The 12,926-nt window shown below is 43.3% G+C and overlaps 2 protein-coding genes across 4 annotated transcripts in view; one reads left to right on the top strand and one right to left on the bottom strand.

Annotated features, from left to right (window-relative positions):
* Nucleotides 1-12,926, top strand: part of JUP (junction plakoglobin) — a 69,170-nt gene that overhangs the window by 6,868 nt on the left and 49,376 nt on the right. Inside the window, exon 2 of one of the 3 annotated variants that reach the window (XM_053259347.1) lies at nucleotides 6,376-6,448. The exons of the other annotated variants lie outside the window; for them this stretch is intronic. The gene's annotated coding sequence lies outside the window, so the exon portion shown is untranslated. The remainder of the gene's footprint in view (nucleotides 1-6,375; nucleotides 6,449-12,926) is intronic. 3 annotated transcript variants of the gene reach the window in all.
* The window catches only part of LOC128329000 (keratin, type I cytoskeletal 17-like), a 213,631-nt gene that overhangs the window by 171,507 nt on the left and 29,198 nt on the right, over nucleotides 1-12,926 (bottom strand). The window lies entirely within an intron of this gene.

The raw sequence follows: 12,926 nt of genomic DNA, 5'->3' as shown, positions 1-12,926 counted from the left end.
TACAATTTACAACTCCTGCTGTAGAACTTGATTGCTCTTGTTACAAGTAAAAAAGATCCATTGAGGTAGAGGTGGGGTGGGACATGGCACTCCAGGGTATTGTTTATGGTCCCACGTTCTGGTAGAGACTTGCTGTGGTTTCCCTTTGAAACTGAAGTGTTAGAATCCATTGGCAAACTATGCAGTACAAATAGTATTAAGCTTTTTGAATGAGCCACTAATATTAAACCAGTATGTCATTTAAAGCACTCCTCTACACAGGCTGCAAGCTGCAAATACTACCTTAACCCTGAATGCAGCGTGTGTAGAGTGGTTTGAATGAACTGCATTCCTGCCATGTGATTAGGGGAAGGTGCACCGGGGTGTGTGTGTCCATGCATGCATACTTTTAACAGGTGTAATAGGGCTGACAGATCAATTGTCTGAATAGACTCTGTAGTGAATGTCTTCACTGTTTTGTTAGCTGGAGGAAGCAGCCGAACTTGTGTGCTACTTGAGTAAACTGCAGCTTTTAACTCTAGAGTCAGTTGTCACGGGGCAGGCAAGTTTTGCTGCTTGTCTGCTACTTGTGTCCTGATGAACATGGTATTGAAGGGGAGGCCTGTATCTCTAAACATGCAGTAGACATGTGCTGAAGAGCTGTGGCCAGTTGTTCCCCTCAGCTTGGGTGCATTTACCAAAAGTGGGAAACACTTGTAATATGAATTAGCCCCAAGCCCCAAAGGTGTTTGCCTGGATGAGTATTTCTGCCACTTGACTTCAAAAGCTGTCTGTACTGAATTCTTGTAACTGATTGGGAGAGACATAAACATCTCCTTGACATTTGGCTGACAGCTCTATAAAGGTTAATGTTTTGTTAGTCTCGTATATTTAACTTGCATTAATTACTACAGGTACTGTATCTCTGTGGAGAGGATATTGAGTGAAGTTGAGCCTTTTTCACAAACTGACACACAAATCACTCTGTTTGCAAACCTTAACACATTCCCTGGATTGAGAGATGCTTGTAGAGCATTTAGAGCCATGGCATTAGTGCTAAACACCCTTTTCACGAGAAGGGAAAAAGCATTTCTCTTTTGAAACACATATATTAAAACCTGAGGTTCATAAATGGACAGATCTAACAATGGATGTAATGAAAGCTTTCAGGCTGTCTAGTTCTCTGCTGATGTTTATCAAAGTAGGCTGTAAAAAGTGCAGAAGACTCAATTAAGCTGTCTTTGGAAATGTGGGCCCTGTAATTCCTCGGCTTGGAAAGCTTCCAGACAATGTCATGAAAAATCCATTTCCCTGCAAATTTGGCTTAAATTAACTTGGCCGCTTTTAGTTTTCTGGGGAACACAAGAATACTCTACGTTGGTGATAGCTTCATCGGGTTTAAAAGGTGGTTAATTTCCTTGCAAAGGGTCAGAGTGGGGTGCCTTTCTATTGTGATGTGGGGATTATTTTAATCATGGTAACCACAAAGTTTTATCTTTAACTGTCCCTCAAGGAGAACTGTTTTGAAGCCCAGCAAACATCTGGGTATTGTGGAAATGCTATACAGCAGCCATTTCTGAACAATAGATTTTTATGGTCTGTTGTCTCTGCTCTATATAAGATGGGTGTGTCCATGGTTGTAGGCTGTTACTGAAAAGGATATCAGTGCCTACATTTAATGGATGCCAGCCAGCTTGGGACTGGTGTCCATCACTAATCATAGGCTAATATATACAGGATGGTAGCTCACTCTCTCCATAAGACTCAGATTCACCAGGAATCTGTATGTCTGCTGTCCTTGTGGCCGATCAGTAGAATGAGTCACAAAGCAAAATAAATTGGTTAAGATGACAATAATATACTCCCTCAAAACAGAATTGGTCCTTTCTTGGGATCGAGACTGGAAAGCCTTGGAGATGGGGTTTCTAGCATTCTGATGCTCATCCCCCCCCCCCCCGCAAGATCTTAAAAGTGATTTTGTTTGGTTTTTAAAATTGTGGGGCTGCTTGCTGATTTGACAGATGATCCCTAAAAGTTAGATGTTTGCAGAAACATGCTGTTTTAATGCACTATTAGCATTAACCGCCCCCCGTAATTCCTTGTCATCATGCAAAGTAATTTAATGCTGTCTTCATGACTGTGCAGGGTTACAGTTCTCCAGTGGTGGTTCTGACGTTTAATTCTGTTATAACTGATATTTGCAGGCACAAGAGGTGTAAGCTGTAATAGTTTCTTGGAAACAGCATCTTCCAAGTTCTTACGCTTGCTCTGTAGAAGCCCAAGGTATCCGGAACTCTTTTCAACATAAAATAGTCAGGAAAACTAAACTCTAGTGAACCCTTAAAAGTAACTTAATGCTGATGTTGCATACTACATGAGAGTGAAACTTGTGCAGCATACCATTATTCTTCTCAGTCATGGTCCCCAGTGGTCATCTGACTAACCCTTATGAACCAATTGCCCTTCAAGAGCTCTTGGTATGGAAATAGGCCTCAAATTTTGCCGCCCTCATTTCCATTTCAGGGATGAGCGAAGGGATGTTCTCTTGGGCAAGTAACTAGAGCTGTGGCTGCATTATGTAGGCTTCCTATGTGACCATGTGATGCAGTCACAGCATACATTATGTGGGGATGGTTCTGTGGAAGATAAGCAGGATTGTACCTGCCCACACAATACCATTGGTTTCAGCAGAAAACCTACCTTGTGCTAGCTTAACCCGCACAGAGCATCTACGCGCTAGTACTTGATTGCTCCCCTCACTCCCTACCACAGCCCCCCTCACCTCAGAGATCTCTCCACCTTCACCTGAGCTGCACTCTGCTCTTCTTCCATCTGGTTGCCTCCATTCCCCTCACCCCTCTTGGTCACTACTCCATCCTCCTCACACCTCCTGGTCATGTCTGCAGCATTGCTGGTGCCTTTTGGCCAAGCTGCAGCCCCCTATCCCCAGAGACATCCCCACCCTCACCCCGCTCCTGTTCCTCCCCATAGGAGGAGGAGCAGCAGCTAACCGGGCTGTTCTTCACTGCCGCCACCTTCATAGCCACTCATTCCCCTCAGGCTGCTGTCAGGCCTGGACCCATCCCTTGCCTGCCTGCTTGCCTCCCTCCACCAATGGCCTTGGTAGCCCCAAGCAGCAGTGGTTGAATGGGCCCTTCCTTGCTGCCAATAGGCACCATCATAGATGCTCATTCCTCTCAGGCCACTGACAGACTCAGGCCCACCCTTCACCCTTCCTTCTTTGTCTTTTCCCCTCCCTTCTCTTTCTATCTTTCCTCCACTTGCTCTTCCCCTCGCTTCTATCTCCCTCCCTACTTCCCTGAGTTAACAGACCTTGTTCATCTTGTTTCCTCATCTAACTCACTCCTTCTCTTGAAGGAGCTTTTCCTCCCTCATGGCCCCTTTCTTCTCAGATCCTTGCCCACTATCCATTTATTTATTTATTCCTCTCCTCTACAATCAAGAACATCTTCTGACCAGTAACAGTAGCAGTCCAAATGACCTTAATCATCACAGGCTCCTCCTACCTACTTGCATGTGGAATCCCCACTGCCCAATCACCATGGTGCTTCTGCTCTCACAGGCTCCTCCTCCTTATCTGCATATGGAATCTCAACTGCCCAATCACCACAATGCTTCTGCTCGTGAACTGTTGTGAGAGCTGCCACACACTGGATTAGGCACAGGTATGCCTTAGAGAATTATATAGATTGGTTTGATGGTTGATTCACTAACACCATGGCATTGGAAACATGATATTGTCAGAAATCCCACTCCCATTGTGATTCAACTGTATTACAGGGCAGTGGTGAAGAAATTACAGCCACAACCTTGTTTGTAACTTGTTGGGCTGATTTGTGCACCTGTGTATGTACATGTGCTTAGGTGCTTTCATCTATTCTGTGCAAGAACATTTTTAAAAAATAGTGTAGTGGGTAAACCGCTGAGATCCTTAGCCACCTGCATGGGACATTGGTTTGTGTTCTTCACTGGTTTGGTTCCAAATAAAGTCATCGTCTTTCCACTTGCAACTTCTGGAAACTTGCTGTTGGTCAGTAACTGCTGCTGGCACTCTCATTGCTACCAATACTGCTTGGATCTATTTTCAGAGGTGCTTCTGTGCTTTTAAGTCTTGCAGTGGTTTAGACCAACCCTCCAAAACAGGTGGCAATTCCACCTTTGAAATGCTTGGTTAGTAAATGGAAAATATGAGAAACCTTCTACTTGCTCCTGGAACAACTGTGGTCATTAAGGTTGTGCAGTACAATCTCTCCATTACCAGCATTACCGGCTTGGAAAGTCAAATAAGCAGCCTTCCAGAAACCTCAAGGCTATCTGCTTCTAGGTGTATATGTGCCTGTGAAGTTTCATTTGCAATCAATGTTGCTTCTGTGTAGGGTTCACTGCCTATTACAATGCCACATTTCAGCTGTCTGTGAGTTTTTGAAAATAGATGAATGGCCAAGTCTGGCAGCAATAGTTGCATCTAGCTGTTTTTGTTTCTTTCCAGAGAAAGTAGCATGTGGTTTAAAAACAGCAAGACACAAGCCTTATTCAGACATTGTTATGCAAATGTACAGATGTCTGTACATGTTTGTGTGAACGACTCCTGCATTCATTTTAAAAGCACACTTGGGTATAGGCCCCTCAAATGTATGGTACAGGGCTGTACCACATATTGTCTGAATAGGGCTACAGTGTTTTGATGGGTGGTTGTAAAACCCAAAAGAGGCTTTCTACAAAACAAGTATATAGTCTTTGTGGCTGCAGAGGAAAAACATGGCTGTGAGACCAGAGCAGACCAGGATTGGACTTGATTGTCCATTACTTCACTGCTCTGTGCCCCTGCATTTGGATTGCTCCCACAGACATCATTTCCTTCCCCCTTACTACTGCCCCTCTGAATTGCACACCTGGGCCTGCCTGATGCTGTAGATAGCTATATCCTGCATCAGATTGGCTAGCAGCCCAGTATTTTCTATGCCTTTTGTTCTCTTCCCTGTAACATGTGGCTTTGCTTGATCAGCCCCTACAGTAGCTTGCTTTGCAGGTATACTTGACTCCTTAAGGTCTGTGTGACTTGAGTCTCCTGGGTTTTGTGTATGTTCTGGTGCTCCGGTGGCCTTTTGGGCAGCAGATGGTTTGTCTTCATAACGTTTTGGTCATGTCTGATTTTGGGGTTTCACATTAGTTCTTGTATACTAAATTTTATCTTTTCCCGTAGAAATGCCCAAAGCATTTACACAAGCTTAATGCAAATAAGCACTAATGGGGTTGACTTTAAGCACAGTATTTCATTCTCTGATTTCCAATCCCCTTGGGTTGAAAGCTGGGTATCTTGTTTGCAGAAAAAAGCAAGTTCCAGGGCATGGAGGTGGCATGTCTTGTTTCAGAGTCATGCAGTGTCATGATGGCTGAGCTGCTTGCGGTATGCCTTGCTTCTGAGATCCACAGGACCGTGCTGTTTGTGACTTAGTACGTTGCTCCCTGCTGCAAGTTTTCTAAGCCCTTCAGCTCACATTCATGCTTGAGATGATGTGCAGCAGTCCTAGAAACCTTGATGCTGCTTCACTGGCCTCGCACAGCAAGCAGCGCTCTCTGAACTGTCATACTGTCTCTGTGTTGAGACACACGTACAACATGAAGGTTGCAGGAGTGATCAGAGCCTGTCAGCTGCGCTTACTTTGATGGCCAAAACACCACTTGTTCCTTTCCCTCACCTATGATGTACCAAAAGCAATTTGCAGAAGGCCAGGGTGGCAAGAGGAGTCCAGCTGTGTCCATGTTTATATGAACAGATATTTCAGTGTCTAACTCTTTCCACACTTCAGCACCTGTACGATTCTCTCTTGTGGGGGGAGAGAGAAGGAAAGAAACAGGCATTCAAAGCCCTTTTAAAAATTAGTGGCTACTCCTGAACAGTCTGTTCACGTGACCTTTTCCATGGTCTGGAAGAGTTCTCTGGGATGGCCTCTCAGGCTTCGGTTAGCATGGGCTTCCCTGCTGGATGAAAGGTGTAGGATCAACTATTGTCTTTTGTAGATTGTGTGCCAAAGTAAGGCCTATCCTCCTGAATAAGACCTTCAAAAATATTTACAGCTGTTTGTCTGAATTCACTGAAGGGTCAGAGGCTCTGGCCCTTCAGAACTGTTGGACACACTTCTTAATGTACACACGATGATGATGATGAGGAGGAGGAGGAGGAGGAGGAGATGGTGTCTTTGGTTTTCCAGTCAAGTAGAAACACTTTAATTTTTGTCTTGGGTTTTGTTTGGGGTTTATTTTTATTCCTGGAGTGGCTGGTTGAATAGCTTGTTAATTTGAATAAACTAGTGATGTACATTCATCCACCACACTACAGTTGTTTCCATGACTCTCTTCTGTCCTCCCAAATAGGCTTTGGGGATGTGTAAAAGTCCAGCCTCGAATCCTGTCTGACTTTGCTTTTCATCAGCTAAGCATCTCACAGGTAACTGCAAGCTCCAGTTACTCTCTTGCCTTATTATCTGATGGATTTCTTTCACCAAACACACACACATTCCTGGGCATGTTTCTGCTTGCTCTAATAAGCCTTTTAACATTTGCCTGTCATAATTTTTGGAGAAAGAAGAGCTGGTGGGGAAAAATAGCTGAAGTCTAGAAGAGAACTCGATAGACATTGAATCAAATAAGCTTGATGAAATTAAGGCTACAATCTTGTATATACACTTACTTTAGGAGTTAATCCCATTGCATTCATTGGGCTTTACTTCCAACTAAACAAGCATCAGATCAAATTATATACCTCTTCAGTTATAGTATGGCTATTTACCTGAGGTTTGCAGGCCCAGAGTTGCAGCAAGAATCTATAGATTTTGAGATCTGCGTGGCTGCTCCCATGAGTTAATATTAGCTTTTAAACATTTCAGTTTATTTAACAGTTCTTAGCCTCCCTAGGCTGCAAGGTTGCAAGCTTCAATGTGTTTAATCAGTAATTTGCTTTAGCTTATTGGTTCATAGTTTTAATTGGTGGGTCTGAAAATTAGTAATATGCTTGTTTAATGTGTTTGAGGGTGTTTTGGTGCTGATATGTCCCTGTCTTATGGCATGAGCAGGGGGAAAGCTATTAAAGACAGTCCTTTAAAATGAGCAGTAGCTTTTATTAGTAAGCTATTTGTTTAGATTTACAGCTTGCCCCATCCTGAAGGCTTGATATAACAAGTAAAACACAAAGGGGAGGGGAGAGAAACAAGTTAAAAAGGGATGAGGCTGAAGGCCATTGTGAGGTTGAAAGGGGCCAAAAGACAGTCTAAATCACAATGATGATAGATTGCTGTATCCTCAAAGGGCCAACTATGTTTTGCAATGAAGTCCAGTATCCTCGTAAGTGATCAAGTGCTTTAATAAAACCTCTGCAACCTCTGTGAGGGTTTAATGAACCTCTGAGCATCACCTGTGTTTGAGGCATGGGTATAGCACATTTCATACCTAACTCAAACAGACCTATCATTACAATATGGAATATTGAAATCAATTTTCTTTTGAGTGGAACTGAACAAAACTTTTATTAAGACTTGATAGGGCCTACCATTGGCCAGGAAAAAAAAAAGTTTCGTGAGCCTAATCTATTCTGTGGGCTGGCAGTTGGCCACTCCCAAGCTCCTACAATCCTCAGTCTCATTGCTTGTCCGTTTTTATTCATGTGGGATTCTCTTCAACTCTAAACATAATTTTGCATATTTCATAGAGAATAACTGCAAGACCCCTATATCTCGATTATGTCTCCAGCCTTGCTTGTACCTTATTGGTTTTCTAAGGGAGTTCGAGATGACAATCAGTTGTTTAGCTTTGAAGTTTTATTACTTCCTTCGGCATAGCACCCTGTTCTTGTCTGAGATGCATCTGACAAATAGAAGCTGCCTCCCTCCTGTCTCTTGGAATAATGTATATTTCATAAAATGGCTCTGCTGGGGGAAAAAACGCATCGGGAGACGCCAAGATGTTTCTAATTAGATAGAGGTTTGAAAGATCTGTTTTAAATCTGCCATCTTTGATTGGTTTCTCTCCTCCCCCACTCCCCCCCCCCCAAATACCCTGCCAGGCCTGTAGGCATTTTATAATGCTTCAGTCATTTCATTCTCAGTGGCTTTCAACAAAAAAGGGCAGGAGGAGATATTTTAAAAGCTGAAACTCTTTAATACAGACGCGATCATATGCAGACGTGTCGGCATCGTTTAACTAGCGCGGTGGTGGGTTTGTGCTTCCTAACGCTGATGCAAAGCATGGTTTTTAAGGCTTTATTGCTAAACATCAGCCAAGATCTATGGGTTCTACCCATGCATACAATTTGACATGCAACTGACAGCTAGAGCGGTGTGTTCTGGCATGCTTCACACTTGGATGACCAAGAATCAGCTACCCATGAAGACTTATAAAAATTAATTTCTATGCATGCTCCTGTGATGTATTTGGAAGGCAGTGTAGCCTGATGTATTTATCTTGAACTTCTGGGTCATGGGCTAATCATACTTACCTAAAGCAAACCACCCCAGTAGAGCCATGGCCATCTTTTAGAGAAAGGAGAGAGACTGATATCCTAAAGATAAAAAAGATCTATAGAATTCAAAATGCAAGCTGATGTTAATGGTCTGGGGTCTTAAAAAGTTGAAGAACACACCTGATGCACAGAGAAATAGTTGGAAGCAGCCTATGTGGCTAACATGGGGTAGGTAAAGTTGTGCCGTCGAGTCCTGGCGCCCACAGAGCCATGTGGTTTTCTTTGGTAGAATACAGGAGGGGTTTATCATTGCCGCCTCCCGCACAGTATGAGATGAGCAACCTCTTGCTACCTAGGCAAGTTACTTCCCCACTGTGCCATTAGGTGGCTTAACATGGGGTAGTTATCACTTTATAATTGGTAAAGTATTGTGTTTGTGCTTAACATACGTGGAAAAAACCCCAAACAGATGCCTTCCACATGATGCTTACAGTTTATAGAGGGACAGGAGAGAGAAAGATAACAAAGGATATGAACAAATGTTAAATTTGATTGTAATTGGGGCTGAAGTCAGGGGTGGGAGGGAAGAGAACCCAAATGCTTCACAGAAGGGGTGGGATTTCCTGGACAAGGGAAAGGTGGCACAAGTATTCTGGGAGCCTATCCTGGGCAGAAGAGGCAATAACAGAGTTGGCTCTTAAAGAGCAAGAAACCTTCAGGTGACTGAAGAGGGGGATGTGGAAAGGTCTCAGACAGATGTTTGGGAAATAAGGGTACAAAGATACATTTGGAGCAAGAGTTGAAGGAAATGACGGAGTTTGGCTATAGAAGGTATGGAAATATAGTGTAGGAATCTGAGCAGAATCTTCAGAAAGCTTTTTGTAAATATTTGTGTTAAGAGGTTGAGAGGTAGGGATTTCTTCAAGCCATGCTGGAGGAAGTGGACAACTTCTAATGTGTAGTCATATTGTAGACTGCTGTGGGCATAATTTATTGATGAGAGATGGCATACAAATAAATGGAGTGTGTGTGTGGTTTTTTCCTTTGCTTCCGTTGTCTCCAAAAGTTTTTAAGGGCTGGGGCCTGCAAGCACCTTTTTTTGGAAGCCTTGTTCTTGAGTTAGATGCCAACGTTGAGACTTATGTACCCCAAAGCCTTTAAGTCGTCAGCAAATCTAATAAGGTGACAGCTCACAGTAATACATTGTGCATATTGTTGTTTTCCCTAATGGGTGGGTTGTCTTGTTTAGCTTGTAATATCTATTTCTTGTATTAGTGCAGAATAAGATTAACTGCTCTTGATTGAGCCTGTGTTACATTAGACAAGAGCAAGTCCATTTTAGTTGAGTTGAGTGCAGTGAGTAACTAAACGTGCATCAGCCAGTTCTCCTTGCATCTGAGCCCTGGTTTGTCAGGTAGGGACATTCATGAAGCTGCTGTTGTCAACTTAGATCCAAGTGTTCCTGATTTGACTGAGGAATACAAGATCTGTCACTTCCATGGCATACCTTGATCCTCACCCTTAAAAACACACACACACAAAAACCATTTTGCCTTTGTTGCTTGACTTCTCCTCCCCAGATTCATGCATTCTCTCCCCCCGCCCCGCCCCCCTGGTTCATATCCCTAGGAATAGGCTCAATGGAGTATAGAGCATTGGATTGGAACCCAACTGACCTAGTTCATACCTGGAAGAAATTGCTCAAGTCTTGCTCTAGACCTCTGTATACCTCATATTCTAGAGGCTGGAGAAAATGACATGCTTCCCAGATCTTCTCTTAGGATGAACTAGATACAGGTTCAAAATGTTTCAAAGTGCTAAAGAGATAAACTTCTTCATTCTGAAGAGTTGCTACTTGCTACCACTGCCCCAATTAGTCTAGTTGCTTAAAGGTTGGGAATTGCTTGATGGGTTGGGGGAAGAGAGAGGGTCCTGTAGCAGCAGCTCAGGTGGCCAAATTATGCAAGTATCCATATACTTGTCTACACTATATCTGTCTGTCTATATATTGCACTTCTCTTTCAAGTATGCTGGGGGTGAAAGAATGAGTGGAAGAGAATGGAGCGATCACGAAATGTTCTTGGTGATAAAGGCTAGTGGCTTTAAGTGTAAGAACAGATTTTCTCTGAAAGTTAAATCCTATCTTCCATCACCCATAGATTCAGCATCAGCATAGCAACCTGTAAATGGATGGAGTCCCACACAGCCAAGCTCTTAAATTCTTCTCTCTTTGGCTTGGAAATATTTGCAGATGGTGGGAGGTAGTAAAGAGATGACCGATGATTCCAAAATTATCATGTGTTTGGGTAGCTGTGTTCCAAATAATAAAGGGGGAGGTTTCTGGTGATGTTAAATGTCTTGATTGTTCCACAGTAACAGATGTGATCTATGGCAGGAATGGAAGAACACACATTCATGGTCCCGCATATTCCCGGATGGGAGCCTCTCATTTTAATGCGAGTTGGTGTTAGACAGATAAAAGAATCCTTCCTCTTTGTCCATAAATAGAGCAGTCTGGCAAAGCTTTATATTCAGCCCCAAACACTGCAATTAATCACAATAACTCCATCTGGATTAAAATGGGGAATGTTATTAAGTACAAGAACAAACAGCATCTTAAGAACATAATAATTGCAGGCTTGATCACTTTTAGATTGAGGTGTGCTTTGTGCTATTTCTGGGGGGTGGGGGGAAGGGGTGTTCTCTTTGCAACACTGTGTAAAGTTGCTGGGAGTCGTCTAACATATTCCTCTTCCTCCCCCTATTCCAGGGTTTTTCCTGTGAAGTGAGGGAGAGGCATAAGAGTGTAGCTTTGTGTTTCCAATGGTTTGTAGGCCTACTATGGTGCTGAACCTGTTTGGAGTGTAATGGTGGCTTCCTGAGAAATTTAGCTTTTTTTAAATGGCTGTGAGATTGAACTATGAACCAGGAAGCCCACAGTTTGTGTCACCTCTGCCATGACACTTAACTTTCAGCAAGCTAGACAAGTCATAATCTTTGTCACGCAGTGTGGTGGTGGTGATGTAGCTGGCCATGTGCTATAAAGATTACTGAGAATGTATATGAAGTGCTTTGAATAACTAGGTTGTACAGAAATACTAATTAAGTGTCATAGAACACAAGGGCCTCATGACTTCCGAGGAAAGCTTGGTGGCACGACCTTGCTCTTTTGCTATCCATCCTTTCTTCTGTCAGCACTACCTTCTGTAATGTAGAGATAAAATATAAATCCAATATGCTTTTGCTACAGGAGTTGAAGTCCCGAATCTGGACTTTATTTGTCACATTACACAGAGAGTACATGTGGTTGTGATGAGCTGAAGAAGGAAAGCCAGCTGATTCACATAGTTGTTGTGTCCTAACTTAATTTCCACTTCCAGCCAGATTACATCTAGAAAGTTCAAGTGCTTCACAAGGAATTAGAAGCAACACCCATCAGCGCCTGGCCTGTCACGGCGAGTTAATAATTTGTCAGTAGGGTCCTGCCTGCGTGTCTTGCTGATTACTGTGAGGTTGTGTAAAATGGCCAAAGGTCCTTTTTCTCCCACTAGCTTGAAGGAAGAGAGAGAACCCTTTTGTTGGCACTGCAGCATCCAAATATGGAGTTCGCCATACATTCCTGAAATAGCAATTGCTTGGATAGCTGCAGTGCTGTTCTCAAGCAGTGAGGCTCCGCACAGGAGCATTGGGGGTGGGGTGCTTGCCCTTTGTGGTGATGCAATCGGCACATGTTTCCTATTTATATCATTCTCTTCCCTCCCTGAAAGGCAACAGCATGCAAAGAATCCCAAACAGCACCATGTAATCTGTCAGCAGAGTGTGCCAGCCCTTCCAGTGGGCCGGAAACAACTTTGGCTAGGGTTCTGTGGTTGACCATTTAATTGTGCAGTTGAAATGGTGGAGAATCAGTCATACAAATAAGATGAGAACTCGTTTGCTAGCCTCCAGAGATCCCCTTGAGGCCCAGGTTCCGCTTCTGCATTCTACTCTACCTACATTGAGTTGGGCAATCCCTTGGCTCTGCTCTTAAGGCCCTAAACACTGCATGCAAGTGCCTTTAACAAACATGACTCTTTTTCCCCAGAAAAGAGATTTTCTCTGCAACCTTACACCCTCTGTTGTTTTTCCTCTGGTAGAGGGGTGTGTGTGTGCATGCACGCTCACGTGCATGTGCTCATCCTCACAAATGTTTTTAGAAACTTGACAAGGACGGGGGTGGGAATTGTAATGGAAAGGTATCAGGCAGGGACAAGATTAAGTACATGTCCTGGTTGAAAATGGCCTCCACAGCATCTTTAACAAAAATAACCCTTGCTATGAATGTTGTTACATGTATTTTAAATAGTCTTAGGCCTTCCTCCTCTCCATCTTACCAAAGCAGTGAAAGCTAGAAATCTGGAAAACTATAATCACTCTGCACTTGATGAATTGTGGTGACTAGTGCTAAATCAACTACCCTTGGGTTTTTTCC

Source organism: Hemicordylus capensis, chromosome 6, assembly GCF_027244095.1.
Source record: "Hemicordylus capensis ecotype Gifberg chromosome 6, rHemCap1.1.pri, whole genome shotgun sequence".
Taxonomy (NCBI): domain Eukaryota; kingdom Metazoa; phylum Chordata; class Lepidosauria; order Squamata; family Cordylidae; genus Hemicordylus; species Hemicordylus capensis.
This window is presented reverse-complemented; position numbering and strand designations above follow the sequence as displayed.